The following is a 16,127-nucleotide window of genomic DNA, read 5'->3' as shown; positions in this document are numbered from 1 at the left end:
GCCGCACGGAGGTGATGCACAACTTCACTTTGCTGCTTTCAAAGGCTCTGCCTTCTAACCAACATTACCCAAGTCTCACGACCAAATGTCATCAGTGTTTCTCCACATGACTGAAAGTAAAGTGAAACAGCTTATTCGCCTCTTTCGTGGAAAAAAAAATAATAAAAAATCCCATTTCTTTGTGATGTAGGCATATAAAAGGTAATGCAACCTACATCTCATCAAAACTTGAAATTTAAAATTTCTTTGCTGAGATCTACAAAAAGATTTTTTCAAGTATTGTACGAGCCCAGGTACGAGCTGGAAATTCTGTTCACTGAAATAGAGACCACAATATTACCATTTCGGTTAGACAGATTCAGTGATTCTTTTCTCTGCTGTCTCTAGACATATAATTGCAAAATGATTAATAGTACAGTAAAAAAGACACATTCTTCATTCCAAGGGTAGCATAACCACTAATACTTCAAATGCACAAAACTGACAGGAAAAACGACAGAAAATAAAAATGCATCAGCTGTTATTACTTAACAGACCAATTTAACTGAAATGTTCATGAATTAGCCTGGATAGAATTGCTTTGGAGACAGCCTGTCTGTGAAATAAACCAATTTCTATTTTTTTTTTTGCCAAAAATATTGTTGTGCCTGCTACACAAACTTGCCCATTTAAAGCGACACAGAATATTTGCAAAAAAAACTTAGTATTGAAAACAATTTTTTAGCAATGATAACATTTTGACCAGTGCTCTTTGATAAGATGACATTACTAGTGAAATCACTACTTTCTGAATAAATGTATAGCTGGAAGTAAAACATTACATTTTCCCACTTTTACTTTGTTCTTGTTTCAGCAGCACATGCCTTAGAAAACAAAGATACACATTTACAAGCCTCAGAGGCATCTGATGAATTCACACTTCTCTCCAAGCTGTTTCCCAAATAAATATAACTGCAGACAACCTGAAAGCTCGGCTTATTCTTACACTTGGAGATGTGTCAGTCAGCCTCCTGAATATACCCCTTTGTTTTAAGATGAAGGAGATAGCTTACCTTTCTGTGTATATATACTTATATATAAAATACACTGGTTTTAAAACGTGTAATTATAGTGGAGATGCTGGGAATGAATTGATATGAACTGCGGAAATGCTGTGGTCAAGCCACAAATTAGGGATTTTTCTTTCCTGAATGCAATTAAGATTGCCTAAATTCAGAGAACTTCTGTAAGAATGCTATTTGAAGCTGCTTCATAAAACATAGTAGAATTATGGATGGAAACAAATACCTCACTTGCAGCTGTGCATTTTGGATATGAGGATTTGGACAGGGAGAGTGTTCAGGTGCTTCTTTAATGAGCTGTAAGCAAGCACGCACAACACCCAGGCTGAGTATGCCAGGAGAAAAAATGATAGCAGACGTGTGCAGTGGCAAAGTCCTGTCGTGTTTTCTGCTCCACTTTCAGCTACATTTACTTCACAGTGACATTGCCTGGAGCAACTTTTAAAATTTCCCCTCTCTTCTCCTCCCCAGCCAAAGCCAAACTCTTGCAGAACTGCAGCTCAGCTCAGCTTGGCACTGAAGTGAATAATTCACCCTGCTATACACAGTGGTACCAAAAGAAAACGTTTTTTTTTTTTTTTTTTGAGCCCAGCTCTGACCTGTGATTTATCAAAGTTAGTGTCCTCTCCTGGATTACTCTGAAGTACTTATGGGTGGATCTGTACCAGCTTCAATCTGAGGTCGCAGGAAGACGCCGTGTCCCGTTTAAGCCATTCTAGCTTCAGAGAAGCCCACCCAACCTGCTCACAGCAAGTCCCACCTTTCTCTTTAAGCTTGAAAGGCAGAGGGGGAAGGCAGGAATGAAAAGTGCTGAAAGTCAGGGGAATGAGGCTGCATAAAAGCAGAAACAAAACGAATGAGAAAACAAAATACAGCGTGCTGGAGATATGCAAACCAGAGGGACCAGCAAAGAGAGAATGAAAGCTGGGGAGGCAGCGAGAGAAGAGAGGGGCAGAAAATCAGCACACAGCCATGGTACATTTACCCTGTCGTTGCCTGAGTGTCAGCAGGAGCTGTTGCTGTCACCATTCTGCCCACCAGCCTCTACAGTGGGACAAGCTCTGGCAGCTGAGGACATGCCCTGCTGCTTGCCCCATGCTCAGTTCCCCATCCTTTTGGGATCAGCCAGCCCACACTGCTTCCTGGCACTGATGAAGAAAATGTCTGGGAGCCACTCACATAATCTCCTTTGGACTTGGGGTTTGAAACTGTGAGCAAATCTGTTTGCTATGGTAGGTCTATCACTTCTCTTTGCCTTCCTCCCCAGCTGACATGAGCTATAAGCCTGAACTGAATAAAAGAGTAGAAAACAGAACATAAAACCACCTCTGCTGTACCGAAGTACCAAAATCAGCCTTTGAAAATCCCAGCAGATGGCACACACTACTATCACCAGGATCAGATGGACCTACCATTCATCTTGGATCTAAAGACTGCTGAGGGTTTTAAAGCTTTTGGCTACAAGTCTCTTCATCCTTCCCATTAAATCTCCTCTAATTTCCTGTTCAAGGATCTCTAAAAGGTTTCTTCCTGCTAAATCAGTTAACATGCATGCATGGGCTGTGTTCAGAAGCATCCTTCCAAGCTGTGGCTTTGCCTCAGAGCAGCTCTGCAGAAATGGTTTCTGTGCAGTTGAAGCAGCCTCTGCTCCCTGCGTGTGGAAGCTTGCCTAGATGGAAACTCTCCTCTGCATCTCAGAAAACACAATACAGGGACACTGAAATAAGCTTTCATAGCTAATCATTTCATCTTCTCCTTCTCCAGCACAACCTGAAAAAAAAAAAAAACAAACAACAAAACAAAACTTGTGAAGGCCAAGGAAGGTGGGCAAGCTCCCTTCAAGCCCCTACAGAATCTGAATGAGGAAACATGAGAGCAGATCCAGCCCCTAACCCGTTTTGAGTCTGTGACATCCACAGCAATTTAGTGACCATCACTAGTTGAGAGTCTACAGAAATGTTTGAAAAATTTGTGGAATTTCTATCACCATCAAAGGGGGGAGGGATAAACTCTGAGGGTAGGCTTATAGAGCTGTAAAAAAGGACAGTATTTGGCTATTAAAATACAAATTACAGTTAAATCCCATGTAAAAAGGGATAAAGCTAGGAACACTAGAACTAGATCTAATCAGTAATATCTAATTAAAACTTATATATAATGCTTCAATGGGCATTAGCAAAGATTTGAATTCAGTCTGGCACTCACCAGCTTTCATCAATGTATCCTTCTGCATGTGCAGAGATACACATATATAAAAATACTGAATGTGCTCCGTGCTCTCAGTAAAGAGAAAGAAGGCAAGGACATTAAACAATTCTAATCCACTGCATTAGCTCAGGCAAACGAAGCTTTTGGTTTTGTATTTTTCTATGGAAATGAGATAGACGACAGATCAGATGCCTGGTTAAAGTGACACTTGGGGAGGAATCGCTGTGGTGACAAGCTCTGGAATTGGGACACTGGCTGGTAAAGAACAGCCTGGTGATAAAAAACAGCCTGGTGATACAAGCACAGCCCTGCTGAGGGTGCATGAACTTCTGCACGCTGGAAACACCACAAGTGTTTCTGAATCTTGGCTTCCTGATATTCATTTTATATAGCTTCATCTTTTCAGAGCTACACGGTGTGTTCTTAACAAAGCTGTGATTGTGTTTTATCATTTAAATCTGTTCACTCAATCTCGAAGGTGTTATTTCACTGATGCCCCTGTGTCAGCACATGGTGGGACCGTGCTGCCGGGCAGGGCGAGGGAAGAAGAGGGAAAAGCGAAAGTTGTGCTCGGAGTATGGGCGCTAAACTACGAAACCAGGGCCATGGCATCCCAGGCACAGCACCCAAAATTAGGGGATGCTTCTCATTTGATCTCTTTGAGCCTCTGTTTTTATGTCTGCAAATAGAGAAAACGTTCTCTTTCTTGCCTTGGCGTTACTCCAAAAGCACGTCTACCAAACTCTTTGATCCTGTAGCGAAGGATTGAACCCTTCCAGCCCCAAGAAGCTTTGACTGATTGCAGCACCCCTAGGAGCAGTGACACGTCGAGAGCTGGGTCTGAATTCTGCAGAGCAGCTGATCACTGCAGCCACGGGGTGTGTAAGGTGCTGAGTGAGCACTGCCACTTCTGTACCATTCACAGGATCCTCAGTGGGGGAACACAGTCCTTAAACGCTGTACTGCAATGCATGGCCCACGGGAAGAGCAAATTAAAACCCTTAATTCTGCCCTGTGCTTCCTGGGGGACTGACTCTGTGAACTCCCATGGCTTTTAAAATAGCTTTTGGGTTGTAAACATGCACATACACAATCAAAGGCTCCTAGTAACCTAGCCTGCCCTCTGCAAAAATAACATTTCCTTTATTTTCCATTATTTACAAGGAGCTTGCACCAGCTATCCTGCTCAGTGACTGAGCCCTGGCTCCCGAGATAGCCACTGCTTTGTTTTTCTGAGGCACAAAACCCCTGGGCTGTGGCAGGGAGAGTTACAGCCATTAGCCTGCGTCTTTGCAGAAACCTGACACAGAAAGCATTGGAGTTCCAAGTCTTATTGATTTTACCAAGCGACTTGAAACAACAATTAACCTTTCTAACTATGCGTCTTTCTTTAAAATGCATCTCAGTTGCTTTTCAAAGTTTGCTTTTAAAAATTAATGAATCGATGCAATTTTACAGCTATTGACCAATTTAAAATGTCAAGGTTGTAGCAGGAGGGAACACTAAAGAGATGCAAATCCTGTTATGCAAGCTCCTGGGCACCGTTTGGTTGGACACTTGGAGGACTCAGCTCTCAGCTGAGGTTCGTGTCTCTTTCTGTTTTATCTCCTTTAATTCTCTTTAGTGAACTTAGTAGATGTCAAATGCATTTGTAACACCTTGGAAAACAGCCTGGCCTTATTTAGAAACGTGTGTGCTTATGTACATTTGCAGTCATGGAGATGAAAACTGTCACACGCAGCATTTATTATTGAAGCAGGGGCTCAGCACTTGGCTTCCATCGAGGGATACGAGCACGGCTATTTAGGGCCAAACACTGCAAGCCCCTCAGCAAACTCGGAGTCCTAGCAGGATTCAGCCTATACCCAGATCTCCCCCTTGGATGAGCTTCCTATTCCCCAGCTACATGTTAACAGTATACCAGAATTTTCCTGACCATTTCTGTTTTAGTTTCCAAAACATGATAGGTACTTTAGAGAGAGAAAATTAAGCACTACTCACCCTAAAGATATCTGATCATTAGAGGAAGGGAGGAGCCAGCTCAGTATATTCATGTCAATGTTAACAGTTGGTTTGTTGTTTTGTTTTGTTTTGTTTTTCCTGTTAGAGTTTGTAGTTTCTGTCCACAGAAGTCCTCTTTTCTGAGGCTGCCGAACAACCGGCACAATTATCTGCTGATTAACACGGGACATGGGCCAACAAGTCAGCTTGGATTTCTAACCATCTAGACAGAACCAAAATGCCTAGATTGCTCAAGGTTAGAAGCACCTATCCATGTAGTTTTGATGCTAGCAAATAGCCTTATTTTAAGACTTAAAATTGGCTAAATTAGCTAAATTGCTGTTCAGTGCAGTGATAGTTTGCTTAATTGAAAGTACAGAGAATGGACTGAAATTTTCAGCAAAGTCTAGAGCTTCCAGTCTCAGGACAGCTCCCTGCGTTTGTGTTGGCTCCTGGGCAAGGCAGAGGTGGGGGGAAAAAAAGTAGAAGAATTAAAAAAAAAGCCCCCAAATTCTTCTCTCTATTGTAAGGAACAATCCTCTCAAACAAGAAAATCAGGAATCTTACCTTCAGGTATCCATAACTTTTTAACTGAATTAAAAATAAAACTAACAAAGAAGTAAAGAGACCAAACAACCAGCATCCAGTCAAACTGCTTAGCTGTGAGGGAACTGGCATCCTCAGTGAGCAAACACTTTTTAGAGACAGACCAAGCTCCCTATACAAGATGTGAAAAGCATTTTATTTTTTTTTTAATTCCAAAGGTGTCAGTCATGAGGCATGTGCAAGGGGGGTTTTCAGACCATGAACACAAATCGCTAACAGAGAACCAGCCAAACTTGAACTCCCATCTTGATCATTAAGTTATCTCAAATTAAATTCTCCCCAAACATAAGCAAAACTGTTATTTCAACAGACAAACAAAATATTTTCCTACAGGCTCATTCCCAAGCCCCAGAAACGAGAGGACCATCCCTCCTGAGGCATTGGCAGGCACTGGCCAGAGGCAGTGTGCTTCTGCCCGGTGGCTGCACAGCACAAAGGGCACCGCTTCCACACGCTGCCCTGGGGCTCCTGCAGAAACATCTGGCTGCCTTGTAAGATAAGCAAATGGAAAAATTCAGAATGGGGAAAAAAAAGAAGTCAGCATGCATCTTAATAACAGGCTAAAGTGGCTTATAATTAGCTCGTACTAAGCACTGATGAAGAAAAAATCTTAAAGAAAAAGGAAGAGTGAATTTTAAATGAATTAAGGTGATAGTAATGATCTGCATTTACTTGTCCTATAGATTAGTTTGCTGACGACTTTTTTTTTTTTTTCCTGGAGGGCCTTTTAATTATGCATAGAAATCTCATCAAATACAGATGAAGAAGGTCAGAACAATTAGTATAAAACAAACACTTCAGCATAATGCACCATAATGATTATTTTCGCAACAATCAGTTAGCAAGCTCCAAGAACGTTTGATGCATTTTAAACTAAGTCATTATCAGATATCCCAAAACTTATAATCATAACAGCACTTCGGCAGACCAGCCAGCCACGCTCCCTGTCCCAGGCCATACCTCTTTAGCCGGTTGTTCCTGGGACTCCAAACCTGGCTCACGCACTGAGTGGCCTCACTGAAGTAGCTGCGACTTGCCAAAACACAGATTCAAGAAGGAGATATATAAGGATAAAGCAGATTGGTACTAATATATACATTGAGTTTACTGTTGCTGTTACTCTGCAAGCTTTAGGAGGTGTCTCAAGTCCAGAAACCTCAGATTTACATTTTTTTTGTTGTTGAATTACCGCTGATTACATAAAATTGTCCATCAGAGGGTCTCTTCTCTTGTTGGCAGGTATGGCCACTTATGTGGCAATGCAGTGCACTCTGAAGTGTCAATAGGGCACCTAAACAGGTAATAGAAAGAAGGAAAAATAGGAAACAGGACTGAAAAGGAGATAAAAACCTTACATTTCAAGCTTTAACCTAAGCCCTAACTTCACCAGCTTTATGCTCAGCATTGCTGGAGACAGGAACTCTCAGCTTGTGCTAATGAGAAAACATTTTTCTAAAAGGTTTGCCAGGCTGCAGGCTGTCAGCTTCTAGTTCACTTTTAAGGAACAGCCGTGGTTATTTTACTACTACCTGCCACACTCTCCAGCACAGCTAATGCAACAGCAGCTCCCTTTGTGTTTCCATGGGCCCACTGTCCCTCTCTGTGCATGAGCCCTGAAGTTTTGTGTTTGATGCCATCTTGCCCTAGAGCAGCTCCTTGTCCATGGGAAGCGTTCAGCCGACCCATGATGGCCAAGGAAGAAGCATGCACGGAGATAACATCCAATAAAAGCTCAGAGAGAGGATTTTGGAGACACCAGGCATCAGGGAGACCTTGGAAAGGGATTCAAAACTCCCTAGCTCCAAAGCAAGTTGCCATCTAGCTTCATGCCATGCAGAATTAAGGAGATGTGGACATGGGTATGGCTATGAAAATTGCTTCATTCCTTTCTGTCCAAGCATGGTTTCACTAAGCCAGAGAGCCATCGGCAGCTCAGAGACTTTTCCCACTGGCACACAAATTCCTCCTGACCTGACTGCCACAGCCCACGGTGCTGTGGGCTGCACGCTTGGGGCTCAGGCATGCTAAAATAATTGGCATTTCTCCGGGGGACCCAAGGTGTGTTAGTGCCTGGATGCTTGAAGTCCTCTGCGTGGCTGACACAAGCTGCACACTGCTGGTGCTGGGAGGTCGGCGGGTGCAGGGGGAGCAGGAGCTGCTGACCATCACAGGGTACAAGGACACTGCTCGGGAGGAAAACACCGCCTCGTATGGTGGCTTCCACTCCCCTACAAGAAGCACAGGACCTATTAGAGAGAGTTTAGCTATCTGAGAATAACAATGGAAAATGTCACCGTGATTCGAAGTAAATGGGTGTTTGGCGATGCTAACACACTGTGCATTATTAGTGCTACAGGAATGACCTTTTCTTACAGCAATGTTGAGAGCGAGATTGTGCCCGTAGGGTTTACTCTAAAGCATATTGGAGTTAATGGGAGTCTTTATGTTAGCTGTAAGGGATTGTATTAGGTCTTCACAAAAACGGGAGGAGGACAGGAGAGGGAGGGGAGGAGAGGAGTGAGGATGTTTGTGTGGAGGCTTGCTGGACACAGCAGCACACCGGAATGCTCTGGGGTGTGCAGTCCCAGCCCAGCGGGCACCAGATGACCTGACACCTCTCCTGGCTCTTCTTGGAAACAGCCAAGGTAATGGTTGATGCTGTCTGTGCATCTTTGGGAAGCTGCAGCTACCTTTGGCCATGTGTTCGTACCAGTTGCCCAGTTATGAATTGCTACCTGTGACTTTTTTCAGTTCATGCAGTCTTAGAAAAGCTGGGAATTAATTTCTTATTAATTTATGCTACATTAATAGCAAGTCGCCACAGGAAATGTAAATATTTTTTTCAAATGGATGCTGTAAATCTCCTTAAGTTCATTGTTTAATTTTGGGAATGAGCTTACGCTCTTGTTTATTACTGGTTCATTAGCCTTTACCTGATTTTCATTAACTGCACGCAAACCAAGACACCGTGGTGACAGTTTCCTTAAATAAAAAGAACAAAGCAGCTTTCTGTTCCTCTGCACAGTACTCAAGAGGTGACCAGCCATGAATCCCTCCCTGCTGCCTGTCCTCACTCCTGGGGCTCTGGTTCCCAGTTACCTTCACTGCCATCTCCCCTCTTCCATGGGAGCTGGCTGCTTTCACCCCCCTTCTTCACCACCTATTTCATCTTATGCCTTCTGCAGAGCTGCAAATGTCTCACTGCTCATTTCCAGGTGGGCACTCTCTTTGCCTTGTCCTGTTAGGCATGCACTTCACCTAGATCCTGTGGTCTGAATTCCCTCTTTGCTCAAATTCTGCATTGTCTCCTGTCTCTGTCCTTCTGTACTCCTCCCATTCCCTCCTGAACTGCAGCTCCGTGTCAGGCTGCTGCTTCTCATCTCCACATCTCCTTGTGAGTGAGCAGTAACAGGCAGCAATTCACGTAGGACACCTTCTGCCTGGTCGCCACTCAAAGATAATGTACAGCCTTCAGCTTGGAAGACTTCTGTCCTTTTCACAACACACAGCACAAAGAGCACCTGGGGGATCCAAAGCTGAATTGCCATTTCCACACCAAGCAAAACATCAGAGACAGGTACAGCCACACTCCCGTTTCCCTAATGGATTTGCAGCTCTGTGAGACCCCAGGAAGAACATTAGGCAGTATCTCTCTTTTCATGAGTACAACATATTCCTACTGTCATAAATGCAGCGTAACTCTCACGATTTCTGGTTTGTATTATTTGCAGCATGTATTCAACAGTACTAATTTAGGACCTTCTTTGTAACTCTTTGCTGTCAAGGAGAAGACTCAGATGAAGCACAGTGGCGACCAGCCTGGAGGGTGCCACTGCAGCTCACAAAGCAGACATCCAGACAGAGCTGTTTCCTATGGATGGGCAGGCTGCTTATTTCATAAACGCTCTTTCCTCTTGCTCTGATATCTTTCTGACCCAGAACTGACCCCTAAACCTTAATTGGTGGAAAATCAGTCACCTACATTACCTGCCTGGGTGACTTGACACGACCAGCCATGTAACAAGCAGATTTTTATTAATACAAATAGTACTTAGAGCACAATCTGTCAGCTATGCAGATTGATAATGATTCTGACTTTGCAGAGAACTAATTATTTTTTCTCCTAAAACATTTACTGGCAGTAAATCTCACACAGCCAGCATCTGGCAGCTAGGAAAAATAACTTGTTTTTCAAGGGGTTTACTGGAGTTCCTCCGTCTTCGTTACGCCTATATGAAGCAGTCACAGCCTACTGACTTTACATGTAAATAGCCACAGAAATAATAAATTCAAGACGCTGATGGTGAGAGACCAAAGAACTATACTGGTGAGTTTCTCCCTGGCAAATACACTTCAGTATCAGATTTACGTCTTCAGGATTGAAACTTCTGTCCCTTTCTCTTCCTCCTCTTGCCTTTTACCCCAGCCTTCCCTTCCCTGAGTAACTTCATGTGAATAAGCTGAAATGAAACCGTTCAAGAGTAAAACAAAATAAGCCAATCCCCTGTCCCCTGCCTTGTCTTATATCAGATTGCTTTTATAAAAACATGTACTTAAAAGACAAAAAAAAGAGACAAAAGTCAAAAAAAAAAAAAAAAAGACAAGATAGTGTGATATTCCTTTTCTTACTGATATAGAGACAGGTCAGCAAAACCAATGGATGGTGTGAGCTACACCAGCAGGAGAGCATGGAGATCCCCAAGCCCCACCAGTCATGCATTCACACCAGGTGCAACCTGCACCCATCTCTTCTTTGACCAAAATTCCTTTATATTTGCAGAATCCTCAATTCACTTTATCTTCACAGTCTTCTTCAGTATTTGCTTTTATATGGCTTACTAAAGTGTTAGACGTTCATACAGTATCTCACATAGCTGGGGTCTTTTCCGAAAGTCCAACTCCCTGTTACCTAGTTATTATAAAAACAATAACAAGGTTAAAAATACAGAACAGTCTTCTGTATATTTCTGTAAATATGTTGTTTTATACAAATAACCCACTATAATGGCAGTTATTTTCTCTACCAACAAGTGCCACATTTCTCCACTACCCTGCCCAGTCATGTGTATATGCCCAGTCATATTCTTATGTTCTTTAAGAGTACACACACCATTCCCTTGGACCTAGCACACTACCTCTTCTTTTTTCCCCTGCTATCCTACTTTCTTTTTCTTTTTCTTTTTCTTTTTCTTTTCCTTTTCCTTTTCCTTTTCCTTTTTTTTCTTTTCCTTTTCTTTTCCCTCTTCTTCCTCTTTTCCTACTTCTTCCTCTTCTTCTTCTTCTTCTTTTTTTTTTTCTTTTTCTTGGATCATATTGACAACCTAGACAAGGAGAGGCCTCCGTGTACCTAATATATCAGATAAAGTATGAGCCTTGTTTCAGCAAAAAAGTATGGTTTGTTTTATGTATTCTCATTAACCATAGACAAATCTCCCCTGCCTCCAAATCTGAGTATTGGCAGAGCCCACCAAGTGTAGAGACTGAAGAATATGCCTGTTATATACTGAAAATATGCCTCTGCAAACATAGAGATTACGTGCATATATAAAACTAAACCAAGAAAGGAACTCAGTGGTGATGTACCTGTTACATGGAGAGCCATCACCTAGTAACTGCACTGTAAATGCAAACATTGTGCTAATTCAGAAGATGAGTTTTATAGACAAACTCAGTGGATTAACGCTTTTATCGTGTTCTTTTCTTTTATACTTGGCATGGTTTTTGTCTCCAAATTTCTTTTCAGCCATCTCATTGCTTTGCTTGTTATTTTTGAAATACATTAACAAGAATGCTGAAAGGAAAGGTGAGCAAAGGACACTGTCAGCTACCGAACTGTGCAATGAAGAGGTGATCAATCCAGGTTTGGTCCACTTAATTTTCAGTCAACATAATGAGTACATTTGTTTTGCTGTTCTTTTAAGCTTTGTTGTCAAGGATACAACAATATCCCCTATGTCAGAAGATGAATCTACTATGAAGAACTACTTTTCATTGGCATTTACTCAATCAAACTTGACATAAAGGCAGCATCTGTCCAATAATTTTTTACTTAAAGTAAAGCCATTAGTTATAATATCCAGCTCAACAACAAAAAACATAAATCTTTCTGAAAGCCAGCTGGAGTGACATTGAATGCTACTTATTTTTTGCCTGAAAAGGACAGACTTTATAGTGGTCGTGCACTGACATATTCTCTTATGACTGAGGTGAAGGGTTCAAACTTGGTATACACAACAAGGGAGAGAATAAATGTGATCATCTATATGCATAGGGCCACCGTAAATGCAGCTATTGAAGCACACAGCGAAGAGGGGGGAAGGTTATACCCAGCCTGCATGCAGCTCCTCCATCATGCAGGCTGCATATCCAAATCCAAACACTCTTGTTCCATTAGCTACGTCCTGTAATGAGGCACATTACACAGTGTATCGTCCCAAATTGATGCACATTATTGCAAGCTGCTTCTGCTTAAAAAACAAACAATCCTGTCTATGCGCTGTGTGCAGCACAATGCACTGAACACATATATCAGCTAAACACACGGCAGAGCTATAATCTTTCCGTCACTCACTGACCACTTGTTTGAAAATGAAAATACTACCTGCTCACTCCCTGCTCTCTTTTGAAGCTCAGATTGTGATCTAGGAAAATGTTTGCTGGCTAATAGGCAGCTCGGGTAGCTTTTAACCCTCTTGCTCCGATAGACGATGGCATGGAGACGCTGATGCAGACTCAAGATGTTTTTGCTCACCACAACATGGTTTTAGAGGCAGTCCCTCTCCACACCAGGAATGATTGAGATCTTTTCATTCTTAAGCATTACAGAAAAGCACTGGCAGTAGAATGTATCAAAAATATATCTTGCTAGCCAACCCTGATTGTTTTTTTCAATAGACTTATCAAAGCAGATTCAAGAAATCTGTATTATATCTGGAGTGAAGTGGCAGATACTGTCTCAGAGAAATTCTACCTTGAAAAATAATTAAATAGGCTTAGATAGAAGCACTTTCATGTGGGCTGGAAATTAATTGAAAGGCAGCATACAAAAGGTAATGATGAATATTAATATGCTGAATTGGTGGCAATATCAAATAGAGAGAGATTTTTATCTACCACTGTGGACTGGGAAATATTATAGAAAGATGTTAAAACCATACGATTTCAATTAAGGGGGGAAAAAAAAAAAAAAAGCAAACAGGCTAATAGGCTAATACACACATGGCTTGGAAGGAAACACACTCAACAGAAGTGTGAACTTCTAAGGTGAGAAGGGGTATAGATACCATGAGGAGCCACAGCACATCAGTGGATGCTCTGTCAGCACTGCCTACCCATGGCTCCAGCCTCTCCTTCCTTCGTGGCTATGTGCTGCCCACACAGACAAAAACAGCTGCTGTGAAGGATGCTGGCCACATCCCGTGCAGCCCTTGGGCACTGTGTCCACCCCACAACCAGGAGGCATGCAGATGCCTGATGAAACTTTAGTCTGTGGATGGGGATGCAGCACACTGCAGGGGGCTGGAACTATCACTCCTTCATCTCCTTTGCCTTTTCTTCAATGTGATGCACCTGATTTCAACTGGAAAAATTACTAAAACACATATAAATACATCTTATTCATGATAAAACCTTTAGTCAATTAATTTCCTTTGTTCAGAAGCTGGTAAGAGAAAAGCATGAGGCTGAAACTACTTATGTTTCACTTAAGATTTTTTTTTTTTGAGTTAATTGACTCCTTGTTGTTACACGCACATATGTAACTTTCCTTTGAAGGAGTGCCAGAACATCTGTAAATTATGGTATGAAAAGAAGTTCAATTTTACCATTTTTCCATTAAAAATTCACAGGTGAGTGCAGAAACCCTCATCCCTCAGAGATAGCTATATAAAACAATTGCAGTCACATCCTGGAAGACCTGGTAACACTGCACTGGAGGAGCAGGAGATTTCTGACAGTTACCAGGTAATGGCAGCACCAGGTATCAATTCATTTGGAGCAGTGTGGGCAATTCCCAGCTATGAATCGATACATGGAGAACACACAATGAGGCCTTGCCAGGACCTCAGCTCTTGGCCAAACTCTTCAGTGACACCTCATATATACAGATGTTCAATTATCTATAAAATGCATGTTGAGGAACTCCCATCGCTGTCACTGTAAATCTGTTGCTGTCACGAGTAGATGCTGTGCAGTAGTCTCAGCTCTGCATTCAGCAGCCCAACACCATAGTAATTTTCATGGTATGGACCATAGCATGTTCTCTGGGAGGTGCTTGGGCTGCCCACAGGAAGGAGGGCCAAAGGAGCACCACCTGCACGACCTTTCCCATCCAGAGCTATTCTCAGGTGAGCTGAGCTGTGCTTGGACTTCTTTAGTGAACAATTTGACCAAGCACTGCTGTTCAAGTACAAGCTTAGACGTCTGCTTGGGCAGAAGGACTGTTTTCTCACTCATTGACAACACAGATGGAACAGAAAACCTGTTAGCAATCCCTTTCTGTCCTAAATCAAGCAAACACACTGAGGGAAGGTTCAAGAAACACTCTATGGCCAGAGGTATACACAGCAAAGCCAGCCCAGAGACCCTTGCATTCATTTGGAAGTTGTTCTAGTAAATTGGGAAAACAGTTTAGGGAATAATTAAGGATCAGAGCAGGCTCCTTGGCAGAAGATGAGGGAATTAGACCAGGGCAAACAGACTCATCAGTTCTGCGAACTACTGAGACGTTTCTGTGTGCCAAAGTTTGTAGAGGGAAAACATTCAGAGCTCAGAAACCTGCAACTGGGAAATAAAAATTTTGCATCTTTAAGTTCGTGCTGGTACCATTACAGCTGAAAAGCAGCAGCTTATTCCAATAGCATGAATCACATCCAGTGATCACTCGTAATAAAAAGTGCCAGGCCTTAATCAAACAGACAAGGTCAGGGAGTTGGTAGAAGCTTAAAAATAATTATCTAGGTCTGCTTGAAAACAGAAATGCTATTTCTCAGGAATAATAATAATAATAATAATAATAATAATAATAATAATAATAATAATAATAATAATAATAATAATAATAATAATAATAATAATAAAGCCATTTGTTTTTGTCTGGCCCCAAAAAGGACCTATGTCTGCTGGAACTCCTCATCCAGCATGGACGAGGCTGTCAGCTGCAAGGCAGAAACCTGGTGGCACATCCCTGAATCTGCTGCAAACCAGCACTGGAGGTGGTGAGGGTGGAGTGGGAGCCTCCAGCCCTTCTCTGTAACCCACAGCACACACGGGTTCAGTGCTGAGCTCTTTTTGCTGAGAGCCTGGCATTTTCATGCCTCCGTTTGCTAATTACCCACACGATGGTACTCCAGCCTGCTTTGGCACACCTCTGGCATTTAATGTCTTTAAATATTGACAGATGGATTGTTGTCTCCTGTTACTCAGTGAAAGCTGGGAGCATAATGCTAAGCTGATTAAAAGAAGGGGGATCACCAGTTAAATCCATTTCTTCCTGACTTCTAAATGTGGATGCACCTTTTCATTGCTTAAGGGATATATTTTTGTAAAAGATCTGGCTCCTGAACTAGCAGTACAAACACTCCCTGGATGCTCTTGCAAGAAGCAGACTTTCTTGTTATTCTGCTTAAAGAGTTTTTCACCCTACTTATCCTGCTGTGTAAAAAGAGCGCTTTTTTTTTTTTTTTTTTTTTTTTTTTTTCTCACCTTGCAAAAGAAAGAGTCAATTTTGTTCTTTCATTGGAAAAAAAAAAAATGAATAATAGACAAAGCCTGCTACTTAAAAGGAAAATTGTTTAGTGCCTCAGGGTCCAAACTTACAGCAAACCACGTTGTCCAAACCATTGCCTCTGCCCAGACTGGCTATTGATCTGAGCAGACAAAAGGGAAGCGAGGGAACGGAGAAATAAAGAGGCTGTTTGAACCTCGCCCAGCAGGTAAGTGGCAGAGCTGGGAAGAGCAGCCAGCACTTCTGCCTCTGTAACACTGTGCCTTGCTCACTAGACCAGATCAAGAGCCAGGGAAGACATTTCATCTGTTTTTTTAGAAGCTTTTATTGTTCTGCCTCGGAAAATGCTAATCAGTGGTGGGGCCGCGAGCCCCGAAGTCCCACTGAAATGACATCACAGGCTCAGAAGGGGGGAGGCAAGGAGAAAATCTGGGAGCTTCACTTTTTTTTCCTTCCCTCATCACATGTTGATGTTATACTTGCAGCTCATCATACGTTTCTGCTGTAAGCAAATGCATTTTTGCCCT

Source organism: Aythya fuligula, chromosome 5, assembly GCF_009819795.1.
Source record: "Aythya fuligula isolate bAytFul2 chromosome 5, bAytFul2.pri, whole genome shotgun sequence".
In the NCBI taxonomy this organism is placed as follows: Eukaryota; Metazoa; Chordata; class Aves; order Anseriformes; family Anatidae; genus Aythya; species Aythya fuligula.
The sequence above is the reverse complement of the archived record's forward strand: the minus strand, read 5'-3'. Positions refer to the sequence as shown.